The sequence below is a fragment of the Aulonocara stuartgranti genome (genome assembly GCF_965226115.1).
Source record: "Aulonocara stuartgranti genome assembly, chromosome: 9".
In the NCBI taxonomy this organism is placed as follows: Eukaryota; Metazoa; Chordata; class Actinopteri; order Cichliformes; family Cichlidae; genus Aulonocara; species Aulonocara stuartgranti.
Genome location: NC_138960.1, coordinates 31,365,094 through 31,377,206, shown reverse-complemented (window position 1 = coordinate 31,377,206; position 12,113 = coordinate 31,365,094). Strand labels below are relative to the sequence as shown.

The window sequence follows — 12,113 nt, the reverse complement described above, 5'->3', positions numbered from 1 at the left end:
CTGCGCCCCCCTGCAATGGCTCTGTGCCCCCCCTAGGGGGCGGGCCCCACACTTTGGGAAGGTCTGGGTTAATTAATGTATACCAGAGGGTCCAACAGTATGATCTTTATGAACTTCATGATTTTTTACTAATATGAAATTAAAACAAATAGCAAAAAAGGTAACATTTTATAAAAATAATTCATAATATAAAATGAAAACATGTTTCCTTTATTTAGTCATTTTGGTAAGATATCGCTTAACAACTTGCACAAATAGAACACATTTGAACAACAGAGAATTTGAAAAGAAAATGTTTATTTGTGAATACTTCATTACAAAGGGTTCTTCAAAGAGAGTTGTAATACAGATGTATTTACTGCTGTTTACACTTATCTAGATTAACACGATGGTGTTGTGTTTAGTACGTTGCTCTGTTTTTTTTTGCTTGTTTTCTCTTCTTTTTCTCTAAACAGGTGTTCCAGGAGATTTTTTTTCTTCTTTCTCTTTTTAAGTGCCCTTTCTCACTGTCCCTCTTCCCTTCTGTTTTTCTTTTCTTCATCTTTCTTTCCTATAAATAATATCAACAAGGGTTGATCAAATGGACCAATACGGCAAGGCCGTGATGATCCATTTGGCAAAGTAAATCCTTGTTGGTCTTCAGACAACAATTCTGATGGCTAAAGAACCAAATGGGACAGGCAAAAAAACAAAGGGAGTTGTAATATACAAACACAAAGTTCTTCATTTTCCAGGTATGCTACTACTAATAATTTGAATTGAACTGGACTTCTACTTTTGTTTTGTCAAAGTTAGGAATATATCGCCACCTGTTGCTTCGGCATGATTCTAGCAGCATTTTCCTTCATTTCTGCGTTTACGTGTGGACGTGATAATTTTTTAAAACGAAAACGGAAAATCTCAGTTTTCAAAAATATCCGTGTACGTGTGGACGTAGCCTAATACATGATCTAAAGTGCAGAACAGACTGCTTTTTTTTTTTTTCCAATGTGAGCATCCTCATATCAGTTGGTTGAGAAATGGCTGTCTTGCTTTGTTACTTCTTGAAATTTGCAGGAAAGAAAGATTGCGTTCAGACATATGGAAAAAAATAGGAAAAAATAACTGAACAGTAGTGCTGTAGGGCTACATGATAAGAAGATCACACGACAGTTTGACATTATTATCTGAATTAAAAAATGTCATTTGACTGAAATTAACTAGTCTTGGGAGAGAATTGGACCGTCTTCGGGGGTTCTGATGAAGCATTGCTGTTGTCATGTTGTCAGAATTGTCTCTGCAAGCAAGAAGATATTAACGTTTAGTGAAATCAGACTTTTTCCTTTCGTGTGTATCATTGTTCGCTATTCAAAAAAACAAACAAAAAAAACATGGAGTTTTCATAACAGTCGGTCTGGTCCTATCCTTGCTTTGCCATACAAAGTTAAAATTTAAATTGAAGATGAACCTGAAGGTTCAAAGAGAAACCAAAAAGAAATAGACTTAAAATTTAAGAGGTGCCTACACAGGGAATGTATATAATAAAGTGAGTATCTTCACAGATATGTACAAGTTATATACAGGTTATTTATGCCATATAAATTAGCAGGTGCAATATAAGGTGCAATGTGATCGGTTGTAGTGCACATTAGAGATGGCACGATACCACTTTTTTATGTCCAATACCAATATCATAAATCTGGTTATTGGCCGGTACAGATATGAATCCAATATAGTGTGTTTTTTAATCAATAAAACTGTTTTTTTAATATCTTGCTGCATTTTGTATAAGTTCATACTCAAGTTTAAAAACAAAAACATTATTTTAAAAATTATAAGTCTGTATCATAATGTCTGGTGTTTTGGTGTTTGTTGGTTTGTTTTTTATTTTGTTTTATTTTGCGAGCTGGTAGATGCTGCTCCAGCCACAGAATCCCCCGCCGCCCCGCCCTCTCCTCCCTGTGCCGCAAGCAGCAGACGCACCTCTTAAACAGAGGGCGCCCTTACTCCCAGCAAATGGGCGATAGAAAACCGATCGGTGCCTGTGCCATTCCCAATATGTGCTGGCATGACGTTGGGGCAGCATGAGCACGAGCAATTATTTATTTATTTTTTGCCGATGCCCACGATGCCGCCCCGGGCAACCGCCCGTGTCAAAAACCGCTACTGGCTGTTAAGCTTAACGCTGGAATGCTTTACAAACATTCATAGGTGAACTTACACACTTGCTTTACTTCTCTCTGGGATAACTTTCTTGGAGATGAAATGCCGGTTTGGTAGCGAGGCTCCAAATGCTCAACCAGACCACCGACAGGTCCCGCACGCCACAGCCACTCTATTAGGTGATGCATACTACTCCGACGTGCTACAGTTATGAGCCGAGTTTTACCATGTCGCAAGTTTTGTGGGGTGCTTTTTTGATATTTAATGGATTGGATTACATTTTACATTTCTCTCCGATATCCGATCCAGTAACTTAGGTCAGTATCAGACCGATACCGATACGTGATATCGGATCCGTCCATCTCTACTGCACATTGAGTAAGAATTAGGACTAGAGGAAGGAATGCTAATTACTAATGATTACATATTGATTTTCTTGCACTGTCAAGCGCTTCAGTGCATTCTAATAAAAAAATAAAAATAAAACTTCTGACTTACATCTGAGTCACTTCTTGCCTCTTTGCAATTCTTGGCTCCTTGCATTTCTTCTGATGATCTGGGGAAAAGAGAAAAAGCATCAATACAAACAGATTAACCCAAACTACCTCAAAGTCAGTTCTTTGTAAAGTAACGGGAGACGATTATTTTATCCTTTTTCTTTTTACAGTGAATTAGCAGCACTACTTTTATTAGTACTGCTACTGCTATAGCAATAGCATATAGCCAGACTGGGTGTGGTGGTGTGGAGGTGTTGGAGAGGGAACAGTGGATTATTGTTTTAAGCTTTGAGGTTCCAGGTTAAAAGAGAGTTTTTCCTTCCCACTGTCGCCAAAGTGCTTGCTCATAAAGGTCATATGATTGTTGGGTTTTTCTCTGTATGTTGTATTGTAGGGTCTACCTTACAATATCAAGTGCCTTAAGGCAATTGTTGTGATTTGGTGCTGTATACATAAAATTGAAATAAATTGAATTACAGTGGAATTACATATTTATATAAATATAGTGATTTTTTAATATTCATAACATGTTTCTCTTTTACAGTGTCAGTCAGACAGAAGTAAGAAAGCTGTACATTTTTTATGATAATGCTGCTTTTATGTCATGTGCATTAATGTGAGCATAGGCTTGATGCAAACACTTGGTAGGGATTTAATAAACTCATATAGCAAAGTTTTACTTGATTAACACTTAAGAGTTGAATATATTGTGATATCAAGGGCAAGTTAAAGCAAAGTTCATGCTGCTCCGGTATTTGCTTCACTTACCTGCTCTGGAAACTCTCAGTATCCACAGAAACTCCACGACCACCAAAAACATAGTGCAGGAGACCCTGATCATATTTCTCTAAGATTTCATGTGACGGTGCAGCAGTGAACAGAAAAAAATGGTGGCAGTTACATCCAGATAGGCAGGTTTTTCATTCCTTTAAGTCAAGTTTGAACATGCCTGAAATACAAGGCTGAAAAAAGAAATGCTGTTAACAGTCATTGCCCTTTTCAATTCTTTTAACTGCAACAGTTCAGTTTACACACAGAACAACAGAAAAACCTGCAAAACAAATCCAACTATGCAACACAGAGGACAAATCTCTTTCTACAGTTGAAAAAAACTGAATGATTATTATAAGTTCTTCAAAAAGAAAGTCCAATACAGACTGTAGCAACGTTATGTACACATTTTCCCAGTTAGTGGTATGTAAGACATCAAGCAAGCATAACCTAAATAGGAAGATTACAGGCAGATATGGGTAGATGGAAGTCAGAAAAATCACAGGAATATGTCCTGAAAATAGAAAATGCCCCAAAGCAGCTGAAGGAATGAAATGGAATTTACATCCAGAAAAGCCAAAACAAATCCAGATAACTTCCTGAAGAAAACAAGTAAATTCTCCTGCTCAGTTATGATTGGGGGCTGCATGTGAGGTAAAGGACCAGAGGACACTGGAGTAGCCTAAGGTCCTCGACAGTAAGTTGACATGTGTACACTGAAATTTCAGTGACACATTCAAAAACTGTCTGGGTCCTGATTGGACTGATTTCATTAGGGACAGTGGGGGAAAAATGGCCCATGGAAATGTTGTAAAGCCGGAGGTTTCTTCCTGTTAAAAGGGAGTTTTTCCTTCCCACTGTCGCCAAAGTGCTTGCTCATAGGGGGTCATATGATTGTTGGGTTTTTCTCTGTATCTATGAAGCGCCTTGAGCCGACTTTTGTTGTGATTTGGCGCTATATAAATAAAACTGAATTGAATTGAATTGAATTAAAGCTGATCTGTCAGTGGCTTTTGGAGAAAAGTGGGACAAACTCAAAAGAGACTGCTTTTCATTAATCCAGAGAAATCAAGCCTTTGTAAACGCCCGCGGTTCAAGAAAGAACTCAGTGTAATAAATTTGTTAATGATTCCCACGTTTTTCTACTTGATCTGCAAAAGAAGCATCCAACAAATAAGTTATTCATTTTAAATTGTATGTCTCACAAAGACAGAAACTCGAGCCATTAAACAAAAATGTTTTATATGTTTCGGTGATTAGTTTATTTTCTACAACATCCCAGATATGTGCTGATTTCATGACTTTTTCAGGTGCTGTATCAGAAATCACCACAACAAACAAATGTGTCAGTTGAAACAGACTATTTTTTAAAAATGTATATCAATGAGCAGAGTTTAACAGTCTCAAACCTAGAACCAGATGATCTGGTTCACAAGTAACAGAGTTAGTTAGATCTCAAATGCCCTACGACGGCCAGAAACTTAAAATTAAAACAGCAAGTAATCACACCCAGTCAGACCACAGCGAGGAACAAGAAAATGAGAATCTCTCACCCACACATTAGTTTCATAACTCTCCCGACAGCCTGTGTGCAGAAACCCACCGGAGAACAGTACGAGGCAGGATTTAGCACTCCGTGAAGTAGCTCCACGTGTGCTGTGGATGTGAGTCACTGAGCTCCAGACGTGAGAAAAAAAAGTATCAATAAGAAATTTAGATTCTGTTTTCATTAAAACAGCGAGGATTTCCAAATAAAGTTAAGCCAAGGCTGGATGTTAACCTGACACACAGGCACGGACACGGTGTATCAATACATTTTTCAAAAAATGCCTCTCTGTGCAAAATGGGTTTAAAAACATAAACAACTGTAGGATACTGTTTGTCTGTGTTAAGAGATATACTCTAAAACACTTCTTCAGTAGAGACTCAGAGAAGAGAAACACACAGAACTTCTTGCTAGCAAGGGCAGCCTCCAGAACTGAGAATCACACTGAGGACTGCCCTGGTCTTTATTTATATGCTTCAGTGAGCGTTTGTTCCTTACATTGGAATGTGGAGGTGTACGTGTGTGTGTGTGTGTGTGTGTGTGTGTGTGTGTGTGTGTGTGTGTGTGTGTGTGTGTGTGTGGTGTCAGAGTGTGACCCCATAAATGACTTCCGGAAACCTGCTGGTCTCGAAGTCCAGCAGTTCATCTAAACAAAAAGCACTTAGACTAAGACAGATATAGCTACGTTAATCCTACTGTAAAACAATAAAACAAGGTACGACCTCTCCCATACTCCTAGGATGTGGGGGTGAACGCCAGAACACCCTGGAATGTTACAGACCTCCTGGGATGAGACATTCTTTCAATATGCCACCAACTATATACTTCTAAACACAAATGATTACATGCAGTATTCTACCATATGCAAACTTATATCATTAAAAGACTATACTGACTACTAAGTACAATTTTCCATTGACAGTCTGTGATTTGAACAGCCCAGCGTTGCTCCCGACGAAGGGAAAACCAATTCTGCAAGGGAGACCTACCTTGGCACTTGTACAGGTGAAACCAAAGGGCAGATATGCTTCACCATATTTTCTAGTCTTTGGCTTAGAAAGAAGTTGGTTTGTAAACATATTCAGCTATGCTTCATCTCCTGCTTTGCGTTTCTGTGGGCGCCCCGTGCTAGCAGTGTCCAAGCGTTTTGTTCTCCCCCCCCCCCCCCCCTTTTCATTCTGCGCCCCCCTGCAATGGCTCTGTGCCCCCCCTAGGGGGCGGGCCCCACACTTTGGGAAGGTCTGGGTTAATTAATGTATACCAGAGGGTCCAACAGTATGATCTTTATGAACTTCATGATTTTTTACTAATATGAAATTAAAACAAATAGCAAAAAAGGTAACATTTTATAAAAATAATTCATAATATAAAATGAAAACATGTTTCCTTTATTTAGTCATTTTGGTAAGATATCGCTTAACAACTTGCACAAATAGAACACATTTGAACAACAGAGAATTTGAAAAGAAAATGTTTATTTGTGAATACTTCATTACAAAGGGTTCTTCAAAGAGAGTTGTAATACAGATGTATTTACTGCTGTTTACACTTATCTAGATTAACACGATGGTGTTGTGTTTAGTACGTTGCTCTGTTTTTTTTTGCTTGTTTTCTCTTCTTTTTCTCTAAACAGGTGTTCCAGGAGATTTTTTTTCTTCTTTCTCTTTTTAAGTGCCCTTTCTCACTGTCCCTCTTCCCTTCTGTTTTTCTTTTCTTCATCTTTCTTTCCTATAAATAATATCAACAAGGGTTGATCAAATGGACCAATACGGCAAGGCCGTGATGATCCATTTGGCAAAGTAAATCCTTGTTGGTCTTCAGACAACAATTCTGATGGCTAAAGAACCAAATGGGACAGGCAAAAAAACAAAGGGAGTTGTAATATACAAACACAAAGTTCTTCATTTTCCAGGTATGCTACTACTAATAATTTGAATTGAACTGGACTTCTACTTTTGTTTTGTCAAAGTTAGGAATATATCGCCACCTGTTGCTTCGGCATGATTCTAGCAGCATTTTCCTTCATTTCTGCGTTTACGTGTGGACGTGATAATTTTTTAAAACGAAAACGGAAAATCTCAGTTTTCAAAAATATCCGTGTACGTGTGGACGTAGCCTAATACATGATCTAAAGTGCAGAACAGACTGCTTTTTTTTTTTTTCCAATGTGAGCATCCTCATATCAGTTGGTTGAGAAATGGCTGTCTTGCTTTGTTACTTCTTGAAATTTGCAGGAAAGAAAGATTGCGTTCAGACATATGGAAAAAAATAGGAAAAAATAACTGAACAGTAGTGCTGTAGGGCTACATGATAAGAAGATCACACGACAGTTTGACATTATTATCTGAATTAAAAAATGTCATTTGACTGAAATTAACTAGTCTTGGGAGAGAATTGGACCGTCTTCGGGGGTTCTGATGAAGCATTGCTGTTGTCATGTTGTCAGAATTGTCTCTGCAAGCAAGAAGATATTAACGTTTAGTGAAATCAGACTTTTTCCTTTCGTGTGTATCATTGTTCGCTATTCAAAAAAACAAACAAAAAAAACATGGAGTTTTCATAACAGTCGGTCTGGTCCTATCCTTGCTTTGCCATACAAAGTTAAAATTTAAATTGAAGATGAACCTGAAGGTTCAAAGAGAAACCAAAAAGAAATAGACTTAAAATTTAAGAGGTGCCTACACAGGGAATGTATATAATAAAGTGAGTATCTTCACAGATATGTACAAGTTATATACAGGTTATTTATGCCATATAAATTAGCAGGTGCAATATAAGGTGCAATGTGATCGGTTGTAGTGCACATTAGAGATGGCACGATACCACTTTTTTATGTCCAATACCAATATCATAAATCTGGTTATTGGCCGGTACAGATATGAATCCAATATAGTGTGTTTTTTAATCAATAAAACTGTTTTTTTAATATCTTGCTGCATTTTGTATAAGTTCATACTCAAGTTTAAAAACAAAAACATTATTTTAAAAATTATAAGTCTGTATCATAATGTCTGGTGTTTTGGTGTTTGTTGGTTTGTTTTTTATTTTGTTTTATTTTGCGAGCTGGTAGATGCTGCTCCAGCCACAGAATCCCCCGCCGCCCCGCCCTCTCCTCCCTGTGCCGCAAGCAGCAGACGCACCTCTTAAACAGAGGGCGCCCTTACTCCCAGCAAATGGGCGATAGAAAACCGATCGGTGCCTGTGCCATTCCCAATATGTGCTGGCATGACGTTGGGGCAGCATGAGCACGAGCAATTATTTATTTATTTTTTGCCGATGCCCACGATGCCGCCCCGGGCAACCGCCCGTGTCAAAAACCGCTACTGGTTGTTAAGCTTAACGCTGGAATGCTTTACAAACATTCATAGGTGAACTTACACACTTGCTTTACTTCTCTCTGGGATAACTTTCTTGGAGATGAAATGCCGGTTTGGTAGCGAGGCTCCAAATGCTCAACCAGACCACCGACAGGTCCCGCACGCCACAGCCACTCTATTAGGTGATGCATACTACTCCGACGTGCTACAGTTATGAGCCGAGTTTTACCATGTCGCAAGTTTTGTGGGGTGCTTTTTTGATATTTAATGGATTGGATTACATTTTACATTTCTCTCCGATATCCGATCCAGTAACTTAGGTCAGTATCAGACCGATACCGATACGTGATATCGGATCCGTCCATCTCTACTGCACATTGAGTAAGAATTAGGACTAGAGGAAGGAATGCTAATTACTAATGATTACATATTGATTTTCTTGCACTGTCAAGCGCTTCAGTGCATTCTAATAAAAAAATAAAAATAAAACTTCTGACTTACATCTGAGTCACTTCTTGCCTCTTTGCAATTCTTGGCTCCTTGCATTTCTTCTGATGATCTGGGGAAAAGAGAAAAAGCATCAATACAAACAGATTAACCCAAACTACCTCAAAGTCAGTTCTTTGTAAAGTAACGGGAGACGATTATTTTATCCTTTTTCTTTTTACAGTGAATTAGCAGCACTACTTTTATTAGTACTGCTACTGCTATAGCAATAGCATATAGCCAGACTGGGTGTGGTGGTGTGGAGGTGTTGGAGAGGGAACAGTGGATTATTGTTTTAAGCTTTGAGGTTCCAGGTTAAAAGAGAGTTTTTCCTTCCCACTGTCGCCAAAGTGCTTGCTCATAAAGGTCATATGATTGTTGGGTTTTTCTCTGTATGTTGTATTGTAGGGTCTACCTTACAATATCAAGTGCCTTAAGGCAATTGTTGTGATTTGGTGCTGTATACATAAAATTGAAATAAATTGAATTACAGTGGAATTACATATTTATATAAATATAGTGATTTTTTAATATTCATAACATGTTTCTCTTTTACAGTGTCAGTCAGACAGAAGTAAGAAAGCTGTACATTTTTTATGATAATGCTGCTTTTATGTCATGTGCATTAATGTGAGCATAGGCTTGATGCAAACACTTGGTAGGGATTTAATAAACTCATATAGCAAAGTTTTACTTGATTAACACTTAAGAGTTGAATATATTGTGATATCAAGGGCAAGTTAAAGCAAAGTTCATGCTGCTCCGGTATTTGCTTCACTTACCTGCTCTGGAAACTCTCAGTATCCACAGAAACTCCACGACCACCAAAAACATAGTGCAGGAGACCCTGATCATATTTCTCTAAGATTTCATGTGACGGTGCAGCAGTGAACAGAAAAAAATGGTGGCAGTTACATCCAGATAGGCAGGTTTTTCATTCCTTTAAGTCAAGTTTGAACATGCCTGAAATACAAGGCTGAAAAAAGAAATGCTGTTAACAGTCATTGCCCTTTTCAATTCTTTTAACTGCAACAGTTCAGTTTACACACAGAACAACAGAAAAACCTGCAAAACAAATCCAACTATGCAACACAGAGGACAAATCTCTTTCTACAGTTGAAAAAAACTGAATGATTATTATAAGTTCTTCAAAAAGAAAGTCCAATACAGACTGTAGCAACGTTATGTACACATTTTCCCAGTTAGTGGTATGTAAGACATCAAGCAAGCATAACCTAAATAGGAAGATTACAGGCAGATATGAGTAGATGGAAGTCAGAAAAATCACAGGAATATGTCCTGAAAATAGAAAATGCCCCAAAGCAGCTGAAGGAATGAAATGGAATTTACATCCAGAAAAGCCAAAACAGTGTTAGCAGTGTAATGCATTTGTTAATGATTCCCACGTTTTTCTACTTGGTCTGCAAAAGAAGCATCCAACAAATAAGTTATTCATTTTAAATTTTATGTCTCACAAAGACAGAAACGCGAGCCATTAAACAAAAATGTTTTATATGTTTCGGTGATTAGTTTATTTTCTACAACATCCCAGATGTGTGCTGATTTCATGACTTTTTCAGGTGCTGTATCAGAAATCACCACAACAAACAAACAAATGTGTCGATTAAAACAGACTATTTTTTAAAATGTATGTCAATGTGCAGAGTTTAACAGTCTCAAACCTAGAACCAGATAATCTGGTTCACAAGTAACAGAGTTAGTTAGATCTAAATTGTCCTACGACGGCCAGAAACTTAAAATTAAAACAGCAAGTATGAAATCACACCCAGTAAGACCACAGCGAGGAACAAGAAAATGAGAATCACTCACCCACACATTAGTTTCATAACTCTCCCGACAGCCTGTGTGCAGAAACCCACCGGAGAACAGTACGAGGCAGGATTTAGTACTCCGTGAAGTAGCTCCACATGTGTTGTGCATGTGAGTCACTGCGCTCCAGACGTTCGTTCCAGACATGAGAAAAACAAAATGCGAAAGCTCCGCCTATGGATGGGAAGGAGCGTGTCATTCCTCCAAGATCCCGAGAAGCTTGGAGTGCAGGTAGAAAGTTTCTAGTTTTTCTGATGAGCTTCAATAAGAAATTTAGATTCTTGCATAAAGGACCTACGAGCACCTAAACAGCCCATTGGTTTATTTCCAGTACTGACACTGGATTGTCCAATCAAATCTCTTAACGCAAAAGACCCCTCCACAGTGTTTCTTGTGAAAGAAGTGTTTGATAAAGATGAACAAACAAAAGCGAAAACGTTTAGTTCAAAAGCTCAGAGAAAAAAGTAAACTAGAAATAGATTCAGGAAAATGTGTTAAATGAAACTGCTAAACCTCAGCAGCTGCACCAGCGACAACAACTTGTAACAAAACCTCACAGTCACGTGAACCTGCAGTTACTAACTGTAAACGTGCAGTACCTCGTTAACCCGCAGCATCACGTTACTACCACAGTGTGATGCTGTCATCGCCACATTACGGATGATTTTAGTTCTTAGTTAAAGGGTAAATGAGCTCTCCACTGCTCGAAGTAAAGAAAAAACAGATCCAATTTACTTTCTCAGAGAATATTGAGCGGTTCGCAGCCGAGTGTGAAGCAGCGGGAATGAGGATCAGCACCTCCAAATCTGAGGCCATGGTTCTCAGCCGGAAAAGGGTGGAGTGCCCACTCCGGGTCGGGGATGAGTTCCTGCCCCAAGTGGAGGAGTTCAAGTATCTCGGGGTCTTGTTCGCGAGTGATGGGAGAAGGGAGCCGGAGATCGACAGACGGATTGGGGCTGCAGCTGCAGTAATGCGGACGCTGCACCGGTCCGTCGTGGTGAAGAGGGAGCTGAGTGTAAAAGCGAAGCTCTCAATTTACCGGTCGGTCTACGTCCCTACCCTCACCTATGGTCACGAGCTGTGGGTAGTGACCGAAAGAACGAGATCGCGGATACAAGCGGCAGAAATGAGCTTCCTCCGAAGGGTGGCTGGCCTCTCCCTTAGAGATAGGGTGAGAAGTTCGGCCATTCGGGAGGGGCTCAGAGTAGAGCAGCTGCTGCTCCACATCGAAAGGAGCCAGCTGAGGTGGTTCGGGCATCTGACAAGGATGCCCCCTGGGCGCCTCCTGGGTGAGGTGTTCCAGGCATGTCCCACCGGGAGGAGGCCCCGGGGCAGACCCAGGACACGCTGGAGAGATTATATCTCTCGGCTGGCCTGGGAACGCCTTGGTATTCCCCCGGATAAGCTGGAGGAGGTGGCTGGGGAGAGGGAGGTCTGGGCCTCTTTGCTTAGGCTGCTGCCCCCGCGACCCGGCCTCGGATAAAGCGGATGAAGATGGATGGATGGATGGAATATTGAGCCACT

General features: G+C 39.6%; 2 long non-coding RNA genes across 2 annotated transcripts; both read right to left on the bottom strand.

Annotated features, from left to right (window-relative positions):
• Nucleotides 1–275: 275 nt before the first annotated feature.
• Nucleotides 276–3,861, bottom strand: LOC309713731. The gene is made up of 3 exons (XR_014278661.1): nucleotides 3,408–3,861; nucleotides 2,641–2,698; nucleotides 276–1,276 (listed from the first exon to the last, which is right to left on the bottom strand). It is a non-coding gene; the product is annotated as an uncharacterized lncRNA (long non-coding RNA).
• A 2,548-nt stretch (nucleotides 3,862–6,409) lies between these two features.
• LOC309713818 lies at nucleotides 6,410–10,722 on the bottom strand. The gene is made up of 4 exons (XR_014278690.1): nucleotides 10,590–10,722; nucleotides 9,542–9,722; nucleotides 8,775–8,832; nucleotides 6,410–7,410 (listed from the first exon to the last, which is right to left on the bottom strand). It is a non-coding gene; the product is annotated as an uncharacterized lncRNA (long non-coding RNA).
• Between the last annotated feature and the right edge of the window lie 1,391 nt (nucleotides 10,723–12,113).